The sequence below is a fragment of the Sus scrofa genome, chromosome 9 (assembly GCF_054392235.1).
Source record: "Sus scrofa isolate SSC_HxYL_T2T_F1_AM1 chromosome 9, Sscrofa_HxYL_maternal_Yorkshire_Landrace_v2.0, whole genome shotgun sequence".
In the NCBI taxonomy this organism is placed as follows: Eukaryota; Metazoa; Chordata; class Mammalia; order Artiodactyla; family Suidae; genus Sus; species Sus scrofa.
Window position 1 is genome coordinate 3015007 of NC_139391.1, and position 25125 is coordinate 3040131.

The 25125-nt window shown below is 40.0% G+C and overlaps 1 protein-coding gene and 1 long non-coding RNA gene across 6 annotated transcripts in view; one reads left to right on the forward strand and one right to left on the reverse strand.

The window, feature by feature from the left end:
• Positions 1-25125, reverse strand: part of LOC146399656 (uncharacterized) — a 186081-nt gene that overhangs the window by 40799 nt on the left and 120157 nt on the right. The window contains exons 2-3 of one of the 2 annotated variants that reach the window (XR_014814504.1): positions 7181-9165; positions 6184-6889 (exon numbers count right to left, since the gene is read on the reverse strand). This is a non-coding gene — a long non-coding RNA (uncharacterized LOC146399656). Of the gene's footprint in view, positions 1-6183; positions 6890-7180; positions 9166-25125 lie in introns of those variants that run through there. The other variant, XR_014814503.1, reaches the window with a different exon arrangement.
• The window catches only part of LOC110255360 (interferon-induced very large GTPase 1), a 49754-nt gene continuing 25502 nt past the window's right edge, over positions 874-25125 (forward strand). The window contains exons 1-2 of one of the 4 annotated variants that reach the window (XM_021062326.2): positions 874-1024; positions 9072-9159. The gene's annotated coding sequence lies outside the window, so the exon portion shown is untranslated. The remainder of the gene's footprint in view (positions 1025-9071; positions 9160-25125) is intronic. The other 3 variants (XM_021062325.2, XM_021062323.2, XM_021062324.2) reach the window with 3 other exon arrangements.

Consider the following 25125-nt stretch of genomic DNA (forward strand, 5'->3'; position numbering starts at 1 on the left):
GTCCACGCAGTTGGAGTTTTGCAGGTGTACTGGGAGCAGGAGGGGGAATTATGGGGTGATATGGGTAGGACTTCCCGGAGAACTGGAGAAGATGAATGTGGGTTTACCCGGAAGACTACATGTGTCAGACCTGGAAAGCTTAAAATAGAAGAACAAGGAAGCAGGAGGTACTGATCTATAAGCAACATTATAATGAATTAGATCATGGAGAAATTTAATAGTCAATGAAACATAATGCTTTACATAGGATTTAGGTGTGAGAGAAAACAGTCAGATTTTTAACATTACTAAAAACTCTAATAGGAAACGGAAGAGTGAAATTCTCTTTCCCACCATAAACACACAAACTGCCTTCAAGAGTTTAGCTCCCTTTAATGCTGAATCGTCCAAATTTAAACACTGTTGGAAATTTGTTAATTTTCAGATCAACCACAAGGAAAACAGCTAAGTCTAGCAAGAAGGTCTTTTATGGGAAATAGAGAGGAACAAGTTTCACGAGCTCTGGGCACATGCTTCCCTGTTTGTCCTCCGGTGACTGGCTTGAGAACTAAAAAGAGTTACAGCAGGTTCCCTGAGGAAGACAGCCTAATGTGCCCGCATCTCTTCTCCCAAATTCTTTCCCAATCTTGTTTCTGCCATGCTCTTCATGCAGAATTCACCCCACCCCACCATTCACACACACACACACACACACACACACACACACACACACACACACACACACACCATTACTCTTCCATTTGCAGTAATTTCAACACCTAGGAATCATAACATAAATAAATAAACAGCAACCGATTCCTTTAAATCAGCTGATTTTTTTTTTTAAGACAAAAGCAAAAGTGAAACCAGTTTTTCACTTCTGGCTTGGAGGATAAATAAGGCTCTGTCAGCACAGAGGGAGCTGAAAGTCTAGGCTGGAGATTTCAGCCTGCAAACTCCCAGACTCCAGGAAGGAACCTTCTCTGCTTTCTCTCTAGTCTCTTTGGAGCACCTTGAGGACAGGAGCTTGGCTTCAAGAAGACAGGTAGGTGACGGCGAAGGAGGGAAATGAGGTAGACAGAGAGAGAAAACGACATACTCAGAGACCAAACCAGAAACAGAGCTCGATGGAAACAGGCATAGAGACCGTCAGAAACCCAGGAAACACAGGCAGATTAAGGCATGATCAGAAATAGAATCTGGCATTCTCAGGACTCCAATAAGCAGCTCCGAATCTGGCGGAAAGGGAGTGCGCTATTGAAAGACAGATTAACAGCTTGGTAAATTAAACAATTTGGTAATTCATACTAAAAATAAAAATAAATCTAGACAGGGAAAAAGGGACTTTCAGAGAATTATTGCAATACGGGGATGGAGACCAGTGCAATAAATAAAACAAACATAGAGCTGCAAGCATCTCAAAGGCCAGGCAGAAGGAATTTTCTCCCACTATGGGAAAGGGGCATCAAAGAACATACCTCTAGGTAGTGAGATGATCAGGGGCTGTTGTACTCTTAGGAAGAATCACGAAGGGGAGGTTGCATGCTGGGTCAGGAGATGGGGGTCAAATTAAGGGGACTAGAGAAAGGAGAGAAGCTTTACATATGTTTAGTTTCAAGCACCTTTTAATTGATCGGGGGGCAAACAGCTCAGCTAATCCTTTCTGAGTCCAAGAATGGGACTTCAAAGGTCTGCGTCTGGCCTCAAGATAAGAAATAAAGGGACACGTGCGTGAGTCTCATCTAAGTCTTACGGGGAACAGCGGGTCTTTGCGATAAGCTAATTCTTAGAACACAAAAGGGTGGATGGACTTCCTTAACCATCACTGCTTTCCAGGAGTAAAGGATTCAGGAAAAGTTTCACACTGTCCTATGATTCATGTAAGGAACAGGTGCTATGGTAAGCACAGAGAAGAGGGCTATTAACGCCATCTGGAAGATGAATGGAAGGCTTCACAAATAAGAAACTTGAATTGCATTAGGGGTATAGGGTCCTGGGAAGCACTCCTGTTATATGTTATAGCGGAGGGAAAGAAATTCCCTTCTAGATTTCTTTTGCTAGTCTAACAACTGAACTGATATAAGACATTAACAGGAAGGAGTTCCCGTCGTGGCTCAGTGGTTAACGAATCCGACTAGGAACCATGAGGTTGCGGGTTCAGTCCCTGCCCTTGCTCAGTGGGTTAACGATCCGGCGTTGCCGTGAGCTGTGGTGTAGGTTGCAGACGTGGCTCGGATCCCACATTGCTGTGGCTCTGGCGTAGGCCAGTGGCTACAGCTCTGATTCAACCCCTAGCCTGGGAACCTCCATATGCCGCGGGAGCGGCCCTAGGAAAGGCAAAAAGACAAAAAAAAAAAAAAAAAAAAAGACATTAACAGGAAAAAGCCAAATTTAATTACATGCTCACAGGAACCCCGCCAAAACAGGAAGGTCAAAGGCACTCAGGCAATTGAGGCTTACGTACCATCCTGAGCCAAGGAGAAGGAAGCTTCAAAGGGGAGGATGGCAACTCACAGGAAGAGGAGAGACCAGCACAGGACTGGTAAAAAATGTTTACCATGCCATGCAGACAAACACCTCTCTGATATAAAAAGTTATCTCTGGTGATAGCCCTTTATGGACATTTAGGGTACTTCCAGTTTTTTGGCTGTTATGAGAAAAGCTGCTGTGAAATCCATACATAAATCATTGCGTGGACATACATTTTTGGTTTTCTTAGATAGGTGTCTGAGTTGTGTGGTATATGCATGTTTCACTTCTTAAGAATTGCCAAACAAGTTTTTAAAGGGGTTACTAATGGGAACTCCCTGGTGGCCTAACAGTTACGGATCAGCATTGTCACTGCTGTGGCTTACCTTTGATGTCTGGCCCTAAGAACTTCTGCATCCCCTGGGTGCACCCCCCCAAAAAAAAGTGGTTACCTCCAACAGTGATGCATGTTCTAGCTGCTCTGTACCCCCTCCTGCTACTTGATATTGTTAGTCTTTTTCACTTGAGCCTTTCTGATGAGTGTGTACCATTTCCTTGTCTATTCAAACTCTGCCCCTTTCTTTCTGCATTATCTCACATTTTATTAACTGTAAGAATCTACAGAACCTAGATACCAGTCCTTTGTCAGATATATGCATTGAAAATATTTTCTGGATTTCCCATCGTGGCGCAGTGGTGAACGAATCCGACTAGGAACCATGAGGTTGCGGGTTCGATCCCAGCCCTCGCTCAGTGGGTTAAGGATCCAGCGTTGCCGTGAGCTGTGGTGTAGGTTGCAGACACAGCTCGGATCCCACGTTGCTGTGGCTCTGGCGTAGGCCGGCGGCTACAGCTCCGATCAGACCCCTAGCCTGGGAACCTCCATATGCCGGTGGGAGCGGCCCAAGAAATAGCAAAAAAAAAAAAAAAAAAAAAAAAAAGGAAGAAGGAAAGAAAGAAAGAAAGAAAAAAAAGAAAATATTTTCTTCTATTCTTCAGCTAGCCTTTTAATTTTCCTAATGTGCTTTTCAGAGAGCAAAATTTTCTTCACTTTGGTTAGGTCTAATTGATCAATTTTTTCTTTTCTGATTCATGATTTTAGTGTCCAAAGACAGTTTTGCTCACTACAAGGCCATGAATTTTTTTCACTCTGTTTTCTTCCAGAAGTAGAATAGTTTAGCTTTTACATTTAAGCCTTTGTTCTACTTGGAGTTATTTTGGGAGTGGTGTAAAGCAGGGTGAATGTTCACGTGTCTCCTAATGGATACCCAGAGGTCCTAGTAGCACTGTTTGTTGAATAGATTTCCTTTTCCCTTTGCAAATCAATGTAACATATATAAAGGAGCATATTTCTAGAATCTGTACTATTTCATTTCTATTGACTTATATCTGTCTTCATAAATACCATCTTGTTCGTGGTAGCTTTATAGTAAGTCTTAAAATCAAACAATGTAATGACCTCTTTCTTTCACTTTTTTTTTTAAAAAAATGCACATACAGAGTTCCCGTCGTGGCTCAGTGGAAACGAATCTGACGAGCATCCATACGGATGCAGGTTCGATCCCTGGCCTTGCTCAGTGGGTTAAGGATCCAGCGATGCTGTGAGCGGCTGTGTAGGTCACAGACACGGCTCAGATCTCACATTGCTGTGGCTCTGGTGTAGGCTGGTGTCTACAGCTCCGATTCAACCCCTAGCCTCGGAACTTCCATATGCCAAGGGTTCAGCACTAAAAACAAAACAAAATGCACACCCAAACCACATATACATATGCAATTATATAGAACAAATCAATCAAGAAACATTTCCTAACTCTCTCTGAAAGAAAACACCTTGAGTTATGAATTCCTTAAATTTTTCTGGTAATCTCAGTTGCCAGAATTACCAGTTTTCATGGACTTTAAGATGATAGAGATAAATGTGGGTTAGAAAAAGAAGCTTCGGTAACATCTATGCAATCAAATATATCCCTTCTACAACAAATTTCTGCTGAAGCCAGCGGGAGGCCTCTACTCTTGAGTGCCTCTTTATTTACACGACTCCAGAAGCTTTTCCTGAAGGGAAATTTTGAGTTAGGGATGTCAGAGAAGATCTCCAAACACAAGTTCTCAGCTCATGCAATGTTCTGTCACATGGGGGTACATGCTACTTTATCTGTGTATTTCTTTTTTTCTTTTTTTTCTTTTTCTTTTTTTTGTCTTTTTGCCTTTTCTAGGGCCGCTCCTGCAGCATATGGAGGTTCCCAGGCTAGGGGTCCAATCGGAGCTGTAGACACTGGCCTACGCCAGAGCCACAGCAACTCGGGATCCGAGCCGCGTCTGCAACCTACACCACAGTCACAGCAACGCAGGATTGTTAACCCACAGAGCAAGGGCAGGGATGGAACCCGCAACCTCATGGTTCCTAGTCGGATTCGTTAACCACGGCGCCACGACGGGAACTCCATATCTGTGTATTTCTTAAACAAGAAATTAAAGAAAGGATTGTGTGCTCCTTTTTAGAGGGGATAATGTAAGTCAATTAATAATAAGCCCGTGTTTACCTGCCAGTCTCTGAAAATCACCGCTTTCCTGTGGCCTGACTCTTCTCCCAAAGGCCTACAAGTCTTGTCTCTACTCCTGTCCAACAGTATCTTCAAATCTTTCTCAGACTGAACATGTCCAGGCTTCGCAGACAGCTCAAGAAATGACATTCAGGCTCTTAGGGGCTTCTGCATATAAGGTCTGAGATTTCTGCTCTCTGTTTATGGGATTACAAAAGATTTGAGTCCCATGACCAAACACAAGTGCCTGCAACATTACCCTAATTGGGAAGGACACTGAGTGACTTGACTCTCCCCCCGGGACAGAACAAAGAGTGCTTTGGTCTTTTCTCCTGGTCTCTGATCCTTCCTCCATCTGCCGATGGCTTCTTAAACCACAGAGCAGATCACACCATTAGACTAGAGCCTACTAGCACTTCCAGTTTAATGAAGTGTCCCGAATTGAGTGACCATGCAAGCATGCCCAGGTGGGGCATGAGAACACGGCCTATGTTCCAATCTCTCACAGCCCCGTCTACTTCTCATCATTATCGTCTCTACTTCCCAAAAGTTTACACGGGTCACCACTCGGACTTCTGATGTTATAAGTTCATTTTTGCCTGTTGTTCACCTATCTTTATGTGGAATCATATTATTTGTATTATTTTGTATTTGGCTTCTCTCAAAACTTAAAATTATGAGATTCACCCCTATTGTTGTGTGTTGCCATGGTACTTGTTTTCATTATGGTATAACATTTTATTGTGTGAATGGACCCATTTGGCTCTGAATGGACATTTCATTTCACTTTATTATTACATTAGCTAGGGTGTGATGCCCCTTCTTAGGTCATAACTAACCTTCAGTCTTAGCTGAAACATTCAAAAACAATTTTCCATCAATTTGGTACATATTCACCTTCATCACCAACAAACACACACACACCAAATAGCCTCACCTATACCATCACTTCCTATAATGAACTAGCTTGAATTTTAACTACAATTTTTTCACATTATACAACAATAGTTAGTTGCACGAGTAGCTTTACTTTTTCCTTTGCTAATTGGGTTGACAGATAATCTTAGGTTCCAAATCATATTCCTTAAGAATATTAAAAATAGTACCGTGGTATCATGAACTAATACCATTCCACTGCTGGAAACTCTGATCTCAGCTGGCTTTTGACTTAGCTGTAAATAACCCAGTTTGTTCATTTGGTTAATGTTTAAACGCTTTACTCTTTACTCAAAGAGTATAAGAATATTTCCAGAATATATTTAAATAGAGTCATTGCTGTTGATGGTGGTAGTGGCGGTGGTATTAGTTTTTTATATCTGATGTATATTTCCATTATGAAGAATCAGGTCATACTGCAGCTCTAAGAAACATTCTCCTATTGCTTCTTTTCTGATTTTTCTCCAGCATTCTTTCTGATCTTTCCTTCTGGAAACCGTTTTAGAGTCAGTCTCTAAACATGTTAGCAGCACTTCTAGATCTAGGCTGCATATCTCCTTAAAGACGTGGAGAGCTCTTTATAGCCTTTTCCATTTCTCCCTCCTTTGAAGCTAAATTTTGAAGAACATCTCTCATTTGAACATTCTAGCACACTAGCTGAACCTTCAGGTGTATTCATTCAAATACTGGGACAGAAAGAATACTTCAGTTGGAAACTAGGAAACGAAAAGTCTCAAGTGAGTTATCTTCATGTTCAGGCCCACAGGAACAGCAAATTTATTTTTACGCGCTCACTTTTGCTCCACTAAAAACGTCTCCTTACAATAGGGTTTTTTGCAGGATATCCCATTGTGGCTTAGTGGATTAAGAACCCAACCAGTATCCATGAGGATGACAGTTCAATCCCGGCCTTGTTCAGTGGGCTAAGGATCCCGTGTTGATGTTGCTGTGGCATAGGCCGGCAGCTGCAGCTCCAATTCGACCCTTAGGCTGGGAACTCCAGATCCTGTGGGTGCAGCCCTTAAAAAGATTAAAAAATAATAAAATAAAATAAAATAAAATAAAATAAAATAAAAATTCGGAGTTCCCTTCATGGAGCAGCAGAAATAAATCCGACTAGAATCCAGGAGGATGTGGGTTCAATCCCTGGCCTTGCTCAGTGGGTGGGGGAATCCAGTGTTGTTGTGAGTTGGGGTGTAGGTTGCAGACACGGCTCAGAGACTACAGTTGCTGTAGCTGTGGTATAGGCTGGCAACTGCAGGTCCTATTGGACCCCTAGCCTGGGAATTTCCATATGCTGCGGGTGTGGCCCTAAAAAGCAAAAATAAATAAAATAAAATAGGGTTTTTTCCAAATGTAATTTATAAAATGAACATTAGAGTTTTTATAAAAATCATAGCACCTGAACAATGAGCTAGACATTTCATGTCAGAATTTCTGTGAGTGGGGCTAGGAATCCATATTTTAAAGGTGTCCTCAGGCAATCATTATGAGAAATGAACTGTGAGAACAACCACTTTGAAAGATTAACCCATACCTTTAACTCTAAAGTGGTTTAAAACCAAGGCCAGTTTAATCAGTCAGTAGAGTGAGGATATCTCAATCCTTAACAGATTCATTAATTTGCTGCAATTTTTGCCTTTCTTGGAATAGATCTCTGCCTTTTTAAATCCATCCCCATAATTTTACATTCAAACAGACTGAACTGCATTATAAGCTAAGAGTAGAAACTACTGTCAGACTCTTTCCAGCACTTCAAAGTTTGGGCAAATACTCGACCTCCCACGCACAAGTCCTTCTCTGTAGACAAGAGTAAAGCTGACGAGAACTAAGGGCCATCTTTTTCCTTCTCATCTCTCTCCCTACTGTCTATGTCTCTACTTTCTTTTCATTTACACAAGCCCAGTATCAATTCTGAGACACAAAAAGCTACAATGAATGGTTAGTGAACTTGGAAACTACCAGAACAAATGCTTTATACACAGTGCTCGGATATGCACATTATTTTTTATGTCTTTTTCTTAGAGAATAAGTCAGCGAAAAGACAAAATGTGATCTTTTTTGTCTTTTTATTTTTTTTGTGCCAGATATGTTCTGTGTCAAGCAAACTATGGTCTTGAACAAGGATGTAATTGTGTGACTGTTATTAGATCTTGGCTGGAACTGACAAAGTGGACTTTCTATGTGACCTCAGAGGACTTCTTCCCAGACAATCTAGCTGAGGATGGGAAGGAGGGATTCTGGTACATTCCTTAACTGAAAAGCTGATTTCTTCCTAAGGAAAATACTAGTGTGTTCTGTCCCTATCTATACCTACCAAAGGCCTTTGCATTAACCTCCAACAGAGATCATTTTATTAGGTGACCAGAGACTAAGTTTTTAGCAAGGACTAAATACATGAATTGAGTTTCACATTATACTTTCTCTAGTCAATATAAAATCTTATTCGTACTCTTCTAAGCTGGATGACTAAAATCTGTGTCCATTCAGGTATAAACCCAAGCTCCCAAGTCACCGGTAGATCATCTCCTAATGTGGGGATATATCAAGAGTCTGCCAGCTCCCTTCAGGGAAGATCATCTTGAAGAAAATCTCATGACACATTCAACTCCTACACAATGCCCTGCAGAGCTTCCTCATTTAGAACGAACGGTGCAGACAGCCCGACTGTGTAACAGGACACACACTGACTCCACAGGTCCCAGAGGCACAAGCATATTCATCCAAACCTGAACCACACTGTCCAGGGGAGGCAGTCATCATTGAGGAGTCTACTCTCTTCCCTACATGCCTTTGTCTGTGTCCTTGAATTGACAGCTCTGAGAATTCTAGCTCAATAGGCTTGTCCTTAGACTTAGAAAGAAAAAGCAGCTGCAGCTTCTGTCCTACCTTTTTGGTTCCTTCCTAACCTATTTGGAGGTCAATGGCTATGAGATTTCCAAGGTTGAAGAGGCCTTCTTTGGGATCACAATCCCCTAGAGGAAAGTCTCCCTCTTTTGAGACAACAAGAAAACAACAGGACTTGCTAAAACATTAGCAGAAAAGAGGCAAAGCATCTCCCTTAACTTTCAGTCTGTTCTGAAATGATGAAAGTTATTTTCCATGTTGTAGCAATTTCCATGGCTAATATTTCCTCTTACCTCACAGCAGAAGCACCAGGAGACGGGAAGATACCTCTGAGAGTTAACCTACAGGATCGGCATTCCTGACTGCAGCTGTGGTATGTAGTTTCAAGGTAAAGCTAAAAAAAAAAAGAAAGAAAGAAAAGCAAGGCCTTAATTTAAGTCCTTCTGTCTTTCTTTTTAATTACTCAAATGAATTTATCACATCTGTAGTTGTATAATGATCATAACAATCCAATTTCACAAGATTTCCACCTAGGCCCTTCTGTCTTGATCATTTCTTTCATTCCCCAAGGTAAGTTTCCCAATATTTACTGGAACTTGACATACTGTCGTCATAACCGGTATTTATGCTCCCTGGCAGGTCTACTCTCAGTCTTCCTGATCTCCTAGAGTCTGGAGAGGACGCCTCTGTCTCAGAGAGCTTCTCTTTCTCCTGTACTTCCTTTCCAATCCTATAAGATCCTCTGGGCCAATGGCCTTATTCATCTCATTCGAGCAGCCCTTGTCCCTTTCCATGATGTTTTCCATACAACAGATTTTAGATTATTTTAGTTCGGAAGCCAATTTTAACTGGATATCTTCTCTGAAAAGTTTCCTCTACCACCTGGAATAGGGATAGGCACCAAATGAATTCCACGTACAGAACAGCCCAGCTACAATTCCTGAGCCACCTAAACTCCGAGTCTTCTGGGCCAACTAAAAGGTTTTGTTGAAAGTTACTCGTGTATCTCCAGATAACAGCCATTCTACTTCTTCCTCAGTTTCCTTCTGCACTCTACCTTGTCACACTGAAAAATTCCTTGGAACCTAATCCGAAGAGGTATTCCTTCTAAATCCTCTGGAGTAGCTCTTCAAATCCCTGATAACAGTTCCTTGCTCCAGATTTTTCTAAACTATGAGGCATGCTGTTATCACCAGGAGAATCATATGTCCCTTGACTTAGTGCTAGCAACACCCTTCGCGGGGATTTACCTCATCAAGTCCCACATCCCCCTGGGCACAGAGATTATGGTTCCCACGGGACTTTAGAAAAATTAAAAGATAGGAGTTAATATTTACTGAGCCCTTAGTGTAGGTCAAACACTGGGCTGAACACTTCACATGCGTGGTCACTTGGCACACAGGCGAGGGCAACGTCATAATTCAAGGCCTCTACAACACCCTCCCGTTGCATCTGGTCAACAGAATGTGGCATAGATAAAGGCATTTTTCAGATGTAATTAAGGTCTCAAGTCAGCTGATTTTACGTTAACCACAGGGAACAGCACCCTAGGTAGGTCTGACACAATCAGATAAAAGCCCTTAAAGAGAGATGTGGTCTTTTCTTACACTTGATCTTAGCCAAAAGGCCGAAAAGCGATGATGCGGTCTTTTCTTAGGTCAGATACTCTTCCCAGCTGCTGGCTTGAAGAAGTAAGCTACCACATTGAGACAGGGCCTGTGGAAAGGGTAACATGGCAAAGAACTGTGGATGGTCCTAAGCCCACAAGGAAATGAATTCTGCCAACACGTAAAAGCTGAAAGCAGCTTTCCTCCAGTTGAGACTCCAGAGGAGAATAAGGGTCAGTCACCACCTAGATTGCTGCCTTGTGATACCGTGAGCAGAGGACCCAGCTAAGCCATGCCAGACTCCTGAAGAACTGTGATGTAGTGTATGTGTTAAGAAACTAAGTTTGTAGATTCTTTTATACAATAGAAAAATAATACAGACTTGGGTGCCTAGAAGTGGAAACGAAAAACATGGGAGCAGCTTTGGAATCAGGCTAGAAGAATTTTGAAAAGCATAAAAGAGAATGCCTATGTGCCTTCAACAGACTATTAGTATAAATCTAGGCATTCGTATGCTATAGTGGGGGCTCAGAAGAAATTGAGAAACATGTTATTAGGAAAAAAAAAAAGAGGATTCTTGTCATGTAGCAGTACAGAGCTTAGCAAAATTATGTCCTGGAGTTATCTACAAGGAAATACTTAAAAGCTGGTTATATAATTAAGAAGACTTCCAAGTAAAGTGTTAAAAGTGCCTCCTGATTTTTTTCTTGCTACTTACAATAAAATGGGAGAGGAGAAAAATTGAAAAAAAAAGTAAAAAGGGAACAAAGGCTTCATAATGTTGAAATTTCTCAGCCTCTGCAAAAGGCAAAAACCCATAAACATTGAGATTCACTGTCTTGAATCTCTGCTGACTGTACAATCTTTTCCTAAAATCTCAGAAAGCTCAAAGGTAAAGTAATTAGACAAAAAAAAAAAAAAAAAAAAAACTGCCCTTTCAAGAGAATAACAGTCTTCCTCACAGATATCATCCAAACTAGAAGTCCTCTGGGAAGTGTGAGGGCACTGTCCGTTAGCCAGCTCAGCTGGAGGCCAAAACTTTCATGGGCTTATCTGAAAAAGACCTATGGATGTGGCTTTTGTCTAAAGGCGTGAACTCCACTGAAATCTACAGAAGATCTACAAAGTTCTTGAGAGAATTCCTTCAGCAGAAATAGTGCCAGCTGTTGTCAGATGGAGGATCTGCTTATGTCTGTCAGAACTGGTTGGTTTAGAGTATTGTTCAAATCCCCTGTTTCCTTACTGATATTCTGTCCAGATGTTGTATCCACTGACAGTGCGGCATTGAAACCTTCAACTATTATTTTACAACGCTGTATTTCTGCCATGCTTCTCCATTTCTGCTTCATATGGTTTGGAGTTCTGTTGTTAGGCGCACACATGTATAACTGTTACATCTTCTTGATGGGTTGACACTTTTACCAATATTCAGTGTTCTTCCTTGTCTCCTCTCAACAATTTTTTATTTCCTCTGATCTTAGCATAGCTATCTCAGTTCTCCTTTAGTAACTATTTGCCTGGAATGACTTTTTCCATTCTTTCACTTTTGATCTATTTGTCTTGGATCGAAAATGAATCTCTTCTAGACAGCATTTAATAGCATTTTTTTAATCCATTATGAGCATATTTACCCTTTAAGAGGAGAGCTTAACCCATTTACCATAATTACTGATAAGCAAACACTTATTTCTGGCATTTTTATCTGTCCTTTTCTTGTGTTTTATACCTTTTTGTTCCTCAATACTTCCATTAACTTCTTTCTTTTATATTTGATTTTTCTGTAGTGGGTCATTTTGATTCGCTTCTCATTTTATGCATATTTTTAAGTCATTTTAGTATTGGTTGTTCTGGAGCTTACAATAAACCTATTAAACATATAACAATCTATTTGGAATTAATTCCACATTAGCTTCCATAGGTGTACAAAAATTCTGATCCTGCGCTGCTCCATTCCTCCCCCTTTATGTTGTTTTTTCACGAATAGCATCTGTATACTTGGTGTGCCCACCTAACATAGGTTTATCATTATTATTTTATGCATTCATCTTTTCAATCAAATTGGGAAGGAAGAAGGAATCACACATGAAAAAGAACCAGCAAACACTGACTTGTATTTTCCTTCGCCTGTGTTATTTTTTTCGCAAGGCTTCAAGTTACCGTCTAGTACCCCTTCATTTCCACTTGAAGGACTCCCTTCAGTATTTCCTGTGCGACATATCTACTAGAGATGAACTCCCTCAGTATTCGCTTACCTGGGAGTGTCTTAACTTCGCCTTTATTTTTGAACATGGCTTTGCAGATATGGGATTATAGTCTTTCTCTTCCCTCAGGTCCTTTAAATACGTCATCCTACTGTCTTTTGGCCTCCATGGTTTCCGCTAAGAAATCTACTCTTTTTCTTGCCGAGGTTCCCTTGTACCTGACAGTCACTTCTCTTTTGCTGCTTTCAAGACTCTCTCTTTGTCTCTGGCCTTTAAAACTTTTACTACAATGTGTCTCAGTGTGGATCACTTGTGTTTTTCCTTCCTAAATTTCACGGAGCTTCTTGAATAGGTGGATTCGTGTATTTAATCAAATTATGATGTTTTAAATCTTAAAATTTTATTGAAGTATAGTTGATTTACAATGTTGTGTTCATTTCTGCTGCACAAAAATGTAATTCACCTATACACATACCAAATTATGACTTTTTAAACTACAGTTTCTTCAAAACCCTTTTACATCCCCTTCTTATGCAACTTCCATTATCTGTATGTTGTATGATTGATAGTGTCCTACAATTCTCATAGTCTCTCTCTCATTTTAGTTCATTCTTTTGTCTTTCCGCTCTTCAGACTGCATAATTTCAAATGACCTATTTTCAAGGTCTCTGATTTAAAAAAAAACTAATTTATAATGTTCCTTTAATTTCTGCTGTACAATAAAGTGATCTGGCCATACATATACATGTTTTTTCATAGTATCTCCCACCATATTCTAACCCAAGAGACTGGACACAGTTCCCTATGCTATACAGTAGGATACCATTACTTATCCATTCTAAATGTAGTAGTTTGCATTTACCAACCCCAAAACCCTGCCCATCCCCTTCTTACCACCTCACCCCCGCCCCTGGCAAACACAAGTCTCCTCTCCATGTCCATGATCTGTTTCTGTTTTGTAGATAGGACCATTTGTGTCATATTTTAGATTCCAGATATAAGTGATAGCATATGGTATTTGTCTGTCTCTTTCTGACTTACATCACTGACTATGAGAATCTCTAGTTCCATCCATGTTGCTGCAAATGGCATTATTTCGTTCTCTTTTAATGGCTGAGTAGTATTCCACTGCATATATGTACCACTTCTTCTTAATCCATTCATTTGTTGATAGACAATTAGGTTGCTTCCATGTCTTGACTATTGAGAACAGTGCTGCAGTGAATATAGGGCTTTATGTATACTTTAGAATGAAAGTTTTGTCTGGATATATGCCCAGAAGTGCGACTGCTGGATAGTTTCTGTGAGATTACTGGGAGTTCTGTTTTTAGTTTTCTGAAGTACCTCCAGACTGTCTTCCATAGCGGGTGTACCAAATTACATTTTTCCCAGCACCATTTATTGAAGAGACTATCTTTCCTCTAAGTTCTCTGATTTTTAATTCTACCCGCTCAAATCTGATGTTGAAATTCTTAGTGAATTTAGAATCTGAGCCACAACCATGACCTATGCCACAGCTGCAGCAATGCTGGATCCTTAAGCCACTCTGCCAGGCAGGGGATCGAACTGGCACCTCCTCAGAGACAAGCCGGATCATTAACCCACTGTACCATAGCAGGACTCCATATGATTTTTAAACTTACGAGTCATTATTCAAAACATAATTCAAGGTTCTTGAGCCTTAACAAGATAATAATGAATATTAAAACATGGTAAAACCATTTTTTTAATTTACTTATCTTATTATTTAAACCAGGCCTTCTGCCACACAGGAAGCCAAAGCCTAAACTAAAAGCTGTGAGCCATAACTCTAAGAGACTCGGAGAAGGAACCCACTCTATATCCACATATTTCTAGAGCAATTTGAAAACAGGACCTTGGCTTGAAGAGACAAGTTGGTGAGAAGGAAGAGAAATGGAAGAGAAAAGGGGTATAAGAATTGATATAGAGATTAAAAAAGCAGCAGTGATGAAAAAAGTCAAAAGGAGCAAAGACTAAAACAGAGACAAAAGGATAGACTGTTAAGACTTGTAAACAACAAAATATGAATTTGACATGGTCATTGATCCAAAATAGCTACAAGCATGGAAAGAAGAGTGGTACATGATCTAAACAGATAATTAAGAAATGGTTAGAAAATCTATATAGTATATATAAGGTACTGCTGATGCTATGGAAAAGAAAGCTAGTTACTAAAGATTAATGAAAGGCTTCACGGATAAGGAGAAACAGTTTTTTTATACGACTGCTCATTTTTATTCAATATACACCACGATTTTTTAGCTCTTTACCACTGTACTTTACCCTAGGATATCTCTGCTATCTTTCTCTTTTTTTAATGACTTTTTCCATTATACCTGGTTTACAGTGTTCTGTCAATTTTCTACTATACAGCAAGGTGACCCAGTCACACATACATATATACATTCTTTTTTCTCATATTATCCTACTCCATCATAAGGGACTAGACATAGTTCTCAGTGCTATACAGCAGGATCTATTTGTTTATCCACTCCAAATGCACTAGTTTGCATCTACTAACCCCCAAATCCCAGTCTACCCCACTCCCTCCCTCTGGACAACCACAAGTCTATTCTCCAAGTCTATGAGTTTCTTTTCTGTGGAAAGGTTCATTTATGCCATATATTAGACTCTACTAACCCCCAAATCCCAGTCTACCCCACTCCCTCCCTCTGGACAACCACAAGTCTATTCTCCAAGTCTATGAGTTTCTTTTCTGTGGAAAGGTTCATTTATGCCATATATTAGACTCTACTAACCCCCAAACCCCAGTCTACCCCACTCCCTCCCTCTGGACAACCACAAGTCTATTCTCCAAGTCTATGAGTTTCTTTTCTGTGGAAAGGTTCATTTATGCCATATATTAGACTCTAGATATAAGTGATATCATATGGTATTTGTCTTTCTTTTTCTGACTTACTTCACTCAGTACGAGAGTCTCTAATTCCATTCATGTTGCTGCAAATGGCATTATTTTGCTCTTTTTATGGCTGAATAGTATTCCATTGTGTCTATATATCACATCTTCTCAATCCATTCATCTGTCAATGGACATTTGGGTTGTTTCCATGTCTTGGCTATTGGGAACAGTGCTGCAATGAGCATACGGGTGCATATGTCTTTTTCAAGGCAAGTTTTGTCTGGATATACTCCCAAGAGGGGGATTACTGGCTCATGTGGTAGTTCTATATTTAGTTTTCTGAGGTACCCCCATACCATTTTCCATAGTGGTTGTACCAATTTACATCATCACCAACAGTGTAGGAGGCTTCCCTTTTGTCCACACCCTCTCCAGCATTTGTTTTTTGTGGACTTATTAATGATGGCCATTCTGACTGGGGTGAGGTGTTATCTCATAGTAGTTTTGATTTGCATTTCTCTAACAATCAATGATGTTGAGGATTTTTTCATGTGCTTATCGGCCATCTGTATATCTTTGGAGGAATGTCTGGCCAGGTCTTTTGCCCATTTTTGAATTGGGTTGTTGGCTTTTTTTACTGTTGAGTTGTATAAGTTGTTCGTATACTTTAGCAATTAAGCCCTCCTCAGTTGCATCATTTGAAACTATTTTCTCCCATTCCATAGACTGTCTTTTTGGTTTTGTTTATGGATTCCTTTGCTGTGCAAAAGCTTGTCAGTTTGATTAGGTCCCACTGGTTTATGTTTGCTTTCATTTCTGTTGCTTTGGGATATTGATCTGAGAAAACATTTGTAAGGCTGATGTCAGAGAATGTTTTGCCTATGTTCTCTTCTAGGAGTTTGATGGTGTCTTGTCTTACATTTATGTCTTTAAGGCATTTTGAGTTTATTTTCGTGCATGGTGTGAGGATGTGTTCTAGTTTCACTGATTTACATGCAGCTGTCCAGGTTTCCTAACATCACTTGCTGAAGAGACTGTCTTTTTCCCATTTTACGTTCTTACCTCCTTTGTTGAAGATGAATTGACTGTAGGTGTCTGGGTTCTCTCTTCTGTTCCATTGGTCTGTCTGTCTGTTTTGGTACCAGTACCACACTGTCTTTATGACTGTGGCTTTGTAATAGTGCCTGAAGTCTGGGAGAGTTATGCCTCCTGCTTGGTGTTTGTTCCTCAGGATTGCTCTGGCAATTCTGGGTCTTTTGTGGTTCCATATCAATTTTTGGATTGTTTGTTCTAGTTCTGTGAAAAATGTCATGCGTAATTTGATAGGGATTGCATTGAATGTGTAGATTGCTTTGGGTACTATGTCCATGTTTACAATATTAATTCTTCCAATCCAGGAGCATGGAATATCTTTCCATTTCTTTGTATCCTGAAAATGAGTCTCTAACTAGAGTGAGACATATTCCTAGTTAATCCAATAAGATCAAACATGAACACCAAGTCCAAAGTGAAAGAACAGAGAGAAAGTGAGCAACCCAAACCAAATAAAACTCTAAGAGGAACTGTAAAAGTTAGAAACAATTGAGGATGCCTCTAAAGGGTCCCATGATTAGCACCATAACTATCTTTCATGACGTCAACGTCATCTTCTCAAAGAGGCACTGCCTAACCACTTAACTGGCCATGTTCCCTCTCCATAACATCACTCTTTCCACTCCTTCCTTAGCATGAATCACAAATTATTTTACTGGTTTGTTTATTTTTGTGTGAATTATCTGAAGAGGTGCAAGGACATCTTTGTCTTATTAAGCAAGTAACCTAGAACACTACTTGGCTAAAGGTCAGTATTGGTAAGCATGTGAAATAAATGTTGAGACATCTTTCTTTTATTTTTGCTAAGTCTAATCTATGGCATCTAGGTATATCAGACCAGCTTGGATAAACATAAGAAAGAAGAAGGGGTTTCATTTGTGTTAATGATCAGTAAGATGAAGACAGAGTACCAAAATATGCTGTTTAACTTGGTGACTAGAGCTTGAAAGACAGGACTGTGCAAAGCCCCTTTACAGAAGATGGAAATAGAAGTCATATGGCACAATGTAAACTGACGAAGAAATGGACAGTGAATGTTCATTAATTAATTTAGCCATCATACGGTCATGTTTATTAAGTCAAAAGTTTTAATTTTTGAAATATTATACTGACGGGAATGAAGAGATTGGGGACTTAAGGAGGAAACAAACTCCAGCCTGCATTTATTTAAGATGGGAATACAGGAACTTGTTTGGAGGTTGGCGTGAAACAACTAGGGGAGTAAGATAGATGCAAGGTATGAAAGAAAGGTGAAGTAAGAGAGCAAGGCTCAAAAAGGTGGATAGATCCTATGTATTCTCTAGAGAATCAGGAAGTGAAGTCATCTAGTAAGGATTAGAGGAGCTCCAACTAAAGCTCTGTTTCTCCCTCCTCCGAGGCTACTCGCACGATCTTCCTTCCTCCTAGACTGATGCAGAACCCTCTAGGACCATGTCTTCTTCATGCCTGTAACCCCATTTTCTGGCAGATTACCTGGAACATAGCTCTATGATATACACATGGGTCTGGAAAGGAAGGAACAATTTGAGAATATGATGTCTGGTTGTAGTAAGCTAAAGAGACAAAGGTCAAAGATGCCTATTTAGAGCCTGAGACACTAGAAAAATTAGAATAGGATGAGTGTGATGGGAAAACAAAAGGAGAAAGAGGTTTGGAAATCAAGGGGTTAGTGCAATTTCAAATGTCCTGTTTTAATCCACACTCATGAGGAGTGCTGGCTGGTGAAGACCACATCTCTGCCTTAGGCTGATCTGTAGATTGACTCTCCAAATGCATATCTTCAAGTCCTCACCCAAGTATTCAACTTCTTCTCCTCTCTCCTCAGCTATTCACCAACAATCCCCAAACACGTGGCTGTACCCATCTACATAAGCAGTTCCTTTGGGTCCAGCTTAAAGGTTTTCTATAACCATTAGAGTCACAGTGAAAACATGTGAACAATGTTCTCCATGGTTCGCCATGTGGACATTAGGTTGAGTTGTCAATCATATTGTTCAAGTTCTCCTTGGTTTTTTTTTAATTTTTTATTGAAGTATAGTTGATTTACAACATTCCTTCCGTGTCTGTTGTATAGCACAGTGACCCAGTCATACATATATGTACATTCTTTTTTTTAATACTGTCTTCCAACATGTTCTAATCCAAGATATTGGACACAGTTCTTACTGATTTTTTGTTGGTTTGTTTTATCAGGTACTAAAAACCATACTAAACCTTTCCTAAAGTAGTTGTGAATTATCAATCTCACCAAGTAATTCTGTACATTTTGCTTTATTTTTAACATACTTATTTTTTAGAGCAGCTTTAGGTTTACACAAAATTGAGCAGAAGTCACAGAGATTTCTCATATACCTCCTGCCCCCAACACATGCGTGGTCTCCTGCATTATCAACATCCTCAAAAGAAGTGGCACATTTGTCACATGGATGAACCCACACGTTGACACGTCAACATCACCCAAAGTACAGAGTTTGCATTGGGATTCACCTTTGCTTTGCACATTCCATGGGTTTTGAAAAGATACCTAATGAAGTGTAACAAACCTTTTAATATGCAGAATAGGTTCACTGCCCTAAAAATCCTCTGTGCTCCTTCTACTAATTCTTTCCTTGTAACCACTCATCTTTCTGCTGCCACCATAGTTTTATCTTTTCCAGAATATCACACAATTGGAATCATACCGTATGACGCCTTTTTAGTCTGCCTATTTACACTTAGTAATATACATTTAGGTTTCCCCATGTCTTCTCAGGTCTTTTCATTTAATTTCATTTCCTTGTTCTCATTTTTTCAACTGAATAATATTTCGTTGCCTAGACATACCACAGTATATTTCATCCATTCACCTGCTGAGGAATATCTTGGTCACTTCCAAATTCTTGAAATTATAAAAAAAGAAGCTTCGGTACACAACAGTGTGCCAGTTTTTATGAGATATGGATGCTGACTTTTAATCACATTGAAAAATGAATTTAGGTGTATAGGGATGAACCAAGATGTCTTCCAAAGTAGCTATTCTACCTGCATCCTCAGCAACAACAAAGAAGTGTTCCTTTCACACTTCATCCTTGCTAGCAATGGTATTGCCGGTATCTGGGTATGGGCCACTGTAATAAGTATACAGGAATATTCCATTCTCCTGTGCTTTGCAGATACTGTGCTTGTGGCAACAACTATCGCCACCAATTTCTCTTCCCTCAACCCCTGGAGCCACTAATCTTTTTACAGTCTGCATTGTTTTGGCTCCCACTATGTCATATAACTGGAATTTTAAAGTAAATAGCATTATCAGACTGGTTTCTTTCACACAGCAACATGATTTAAGATTCCTCTATGTCTTTTCATGGATTTATAGCTCATTTCTTCTTCTTGCTAAAAATAATCCACTGTATGGATAGGGAGACAGGATTGAAATGTTGGAATAGAAGGACTGGAGCTCAACTTCTCTCATAAAAACAACAAAATTACGACCATATACTGGGAAACCTTCAACCAAATGCACTGGAAGTGTTCAAAAAGATATCCTACTCCAGAAGACAAAGAGGAGGCCACATCAAGAGGTAGGAGGGGAGATTATGTGATATAAGGAAGCCCCACAGACTGGAAAATAACGGTATCACAGAGCCTCACCTATAGGAGTGAGAGTTCTGAGCCCCACGTCAAATCCCCATGCCTGGGGCCTGGCACTGGGAGAAAGAGCCCCCGGAGCATCTGGCATTGAAGGCCAGTGGGGCTTGTGTGCAAGAGCTCCACAGGACAGGGGGAAACAGAGACCCCATTCTTGAAAGGTGCACATGGACTTTACATGCACTGGGTCCAAAGGCAAAGCAAAGGCTCCATAGGAATATGGGACAGACCCGACTGCAGTTCTTGGAGGACTCTCTGGGAAAAGGGGATGACAGCGGCTTGTTGTGAGGGAAGGACACTGGAGGCAAAGCTCTCGGGAATATTCAGCAACCTTGCCTTTCTCTGGAGGGGGCCATTTTAGGAAAATCTGGCCCCACCCATCAGTGCTGAGAAGCCCCAAGCCAAACAACAATCCAGGTGGGATCACAGCCCCACCCATCAGTGAACAGGCTGCCTAAAGAACCCACAGGCACACAGCTGCCTCTAATCTCATCCAAAGACAAAGCCCAACCAAGCACAGAGTGACAGGAATCAGCTCCACCTACCAGGGGGCAGGCATCAATCCCTCCCATCAGGAAGCCTACAGCAAGCCCCCCTACCGACTCCAGCCACAAGGGGGGCAGACACCAGAAGTAAGAGAGGCTACAACCCTCTTATCTGTAAAAAGTCACCACACCAAAAACCTATAAAAATGAAAAGACAGAGACCTATAACTCAGATGTGGGAGAAAGAAAAAAACCCCACAAAACCAGCTAAGTGATCAGGAGATTCTCAGTCTCCAGGAAAAGGCTTTAGACTGTTGATCCTGAAGATGATGTAAGACACTGGAAATACCCTGGAGGCAAAGATGGATAATTTACAGGAAACACAAGCAAAGAAATACAAGATATTAAAACTTAAGCAAGCAGAGATGCAAAATACAATAACTGAAATAAAAAATTCATTAGAAGTAGCCAACAGCAGAATATAGGGGGCAGAAGAACAAATAAGCAAGATGGAGGACAGATGAGTAGAAATCAATGATGAGAAACAGAAAGGAGAAAAAAGATTGAAAACAATGAAGAGAGTCTCAGAGAACTCTAGGACAACATTAAACACACCAAAATCCATATTATGGGGGGCCAGAAAGAGAAGAGAGAGGGAAAGGGACAGAAAAAATATTCCAAGCGATAATAGCTGAAAACTTCCCTAACATGGGAAAGGAACCACTCACTCAAATCCAGGAAGCACAAGTGCCATATAAAATAAACCCAAGGAGGAACACCCCAAGACACATATTAATCAAACTGACCAAAATTAAAGACAAAGAGAAAATCTTGAAAGCAGCTACAGAAAAGAAACAAACAACATACAAGGGAATCCTGATGAGGTTATTGGCAGATTTTTCAGCAGAAACTCTGCAGGCCAGAAGGGAGTGGCAAGTTATACTTAACATGATGAAAGGGAAAAACCTCCAACCAAGATTACTTTACCCAGCAAGGCTCTCATTCAGATGTGAAGGAGAAATCAAAACCTTCACAGATAAGAAAAAGGTAAGAGAATTCAGCAACACTAAACTAGCTTTACAACAAATACTAAAGGAACTTCTCTAGACAGAAAGGAAAAGGCCACAACCAGAAACAAAAATACCACAAATGACAAGGCTCACCAGGAAAGACATGAAATCATCCATACACAATTATGCCACCAAAATCAGAAATTCTGAGAAGAGGTGGGTACCAATGCAGGACACTGGAGACACACTTGCAGTTAAGAGACCAAAAACTTAAAACAATCTCGTGTATATATATACAGAGCGACTCATATCAAAACTTCAGAGTAACTGCAAATCAAAAATCCACAATGGATACACAAACCAAAAAGAAATATCAGCTCAATTACAACACTAAAGATAGTCATCAAACCACAAGAGGAGAGAACAAGAGAAGAAAGGAAGAATAAAGAGCAAAAAAAACAAATCCAAAGCAATTAACAAAATGGCAATAAGAACGTACATATCAATGATTGCCTTAAATGTTAATGGACCTAACGCCCCAACCAAAAGACACAGACCGGCTGAATGGATACAAAAAAGAAGACCCATATATATGCTGTCTTCAAGAGACCCACATCACTTCAAGGGACACATACACATTGAAAGTGAGAAGATGGAAGAAAATACTCCACACAAACGGAAATCAAAAGAAAGCTGGAGTAGCAATACTCATATCAGAAAAAAACAGACATTAAAATGAAGAATATGTTAAGAGACACAGAAGGTCACTACCTAATGATCAAAGGATCAATCCAAGAAGAATATATAACAATTTTAAATATCTACACACCCAACATAGAATCTCCACAATGTATAAGGCAACTGCTAACAACCTTAAAAGGACAAATCGACAGTAACACCCCACTCCCAGCAAAGGACAGATCATCCAGACAGAAAATCAATAAGGAAACACAGGCCCTGAATGAAGCATTAGACTAGATAGACGTCATAGATATTTATAGAATATCCCATCCAAAAGCATCAGAATACACATTCTTCTCAAGTGCACATGGAACATTCTCTAAAATTGATCACAACCTGGGCTACAAATCAAGCCTCAGTAACTTTAAGACCATTGCTATCCTATCAAACATCTCTTCTGACAATGCTATATGACTGGAAATCAACAACAAGAAAAAAACTGCAAAAAACACAAACACGTGGAGACTAAACAACATGCTACTAAACAAGCAATGGATCACTGAAGAAATCAAAGAGGAAATTTAAAAATACCTACATGCTAATGATAACAAAGACACAACTCTCCAAAACCTATGGGATGCAGCAAAAGCTGTTCTAAGAGGAAAGATTATAGCAATACAAGCCCACCTCAGGAAATAAGAAAAAGCTCAAATAAGCAAGATAACCTTACATCTAAAGCAGTTAGAGAGAGAAGAACAGACAAGACCTAAAGTTAGTAGAAGGAAAGACATCATAAAGATCAGAGCAGAAATCAATGAAATAGAAACAAAGAAAACCATAGAAAAGATCAATGAAACGAAAAGCTGGTTCTTTGAAAAGATCAAGAAAATTGATGATAAACCCTTAGCCAGACTTATCAAGAAAATAAGAGAGAGGACTCAAATCAATAAAATTAGAAATGAAAAAGCAGAAGTAACAATGATCATCACAGAAATTCAAAAGAGCATAAGAAACCACTATATGCACCTAAACGCCAATAAAACAGAAAACCTAGAAGAAAAGGACAAATTTGTAGAAAAGTACAATCTTCCAAGACTAAACCAAGATGAAATAGAAAAGATGAACAGACCAATCACAAGTACTGAAATTGAAACCATGACTGAAAAACCTCCAACAGGAGTTCCCGTCGTGGCTCAGTGGTTAACGAATCCGACTAGGAACCATGAGGTCGCGGGTTCAGTCCCTGCCCTTGCTTAGTGGGTTAACGATCCGGCGTTGCTGTGAGCTGTGGTGTAGGTTGCAGATGCGGCTCGGATCCCACGTTGCTGTGGCTCTGGCGTAGGCCGGTGGCTACAGCTCTGATTCAACCCCTAGCCTGGGAACCTCCATATGCCTCGGAAGCGGCCCAAGAGATAGCAACAACAACAACAACAAAAGACAAAAAGACAAAAAAAAAAAAAAAAAAACCTCCAACAAACAAAAGTCCAGGACCAGATGGCTTCACAGGCGAATTCCATCAAACATTTAGAGAAGAGCTAACACCTATCCTTCTGAAACTATCCCAAAATAAATGCAGAGAAAGGGACACACCCAAACTCATTCTATGAGGCCACCATCACCCTGACACCAAAACCAGACAAAGATACCACAACAACAACAACAAAAAGAAAATTATAGGCCAATTTCACTGATGAACATACATACAAAAATCCTTAACAAAATACTAATGAACCACATCCAACAATACATTAAAAGGATTGTACATCATGATCAGGTGGAATTTATCCTTGGAATGCAAGGGTTCTTCAATATCCGCAAATCCATCAGTGTGATACACCACATTAACACACTGTGAAGAATAAAAACCATATGATCCTCTCAACAGACACAAAAAAGCCTTTGACAAAATCCAACACCCATTTCTGATAAAAAAAAAACCCTTCAGAAAGTGGGCACAGAGTGAATCTACCTCAACATAATAAAGGCCGTATATGACAAACCCGCAGCTAACATCATTCCCAATGGTGAAAAGCTGAAAGCATCCCTGCTGAGATCAGGAACAAGACAAGGATGTCCACCCTCGCCACTGCTATTCAACATAGTTTTGGAAGTCCTAGCCACAGCAATCAGAGAAGTAGAAGAAATAAAAAGAATCCAAGTTGGAAAGGAAGAAAATTCTCACTATTTGCAGATGACATGATCCTTTACCTAGAGAATCCTAAAGACTCTACCAGAAAACTGTTAGAGCTCATCCATGAATTTGGCAAAGTGGCAGGATACAAAATTAACACACAGAAATTGACTGCATTTCTATATACTAACAAAGAGCAGAAAGAGAAACAAGGGAACCAATCCTGTTTACCATCGCATCCAAAAGAATAAAATACCTAGGAGTAAACCTACCTAAAGAGACAAAAGACCTGTACTCTGAAAACTATAAGACACTGATGAAAGAAATCAAAGACGACACAAATAGATGGAAAGATATACCATGCTCTTGGATTGGAAGAGTCAATATTATCAAAATGACTACACTACCCAAGGCCATCTGCAGATTCAATGCGATCCCTATCAAATTACCAGGGACATTTTTCACAGAACTTGAAGAACATATTTTAAAGTTTGTTTGGAAGCACAAAAGACCCAGAATAGCCAAAGACATCCTGAGAAAGAAAACTGGAGCTGGAGGAATCAGGCTCCCTGACTTCAGACTATACTACAAAGCAACAGTCATCAAAACTGTATGGTACTGGCACAAAGACAGATACAT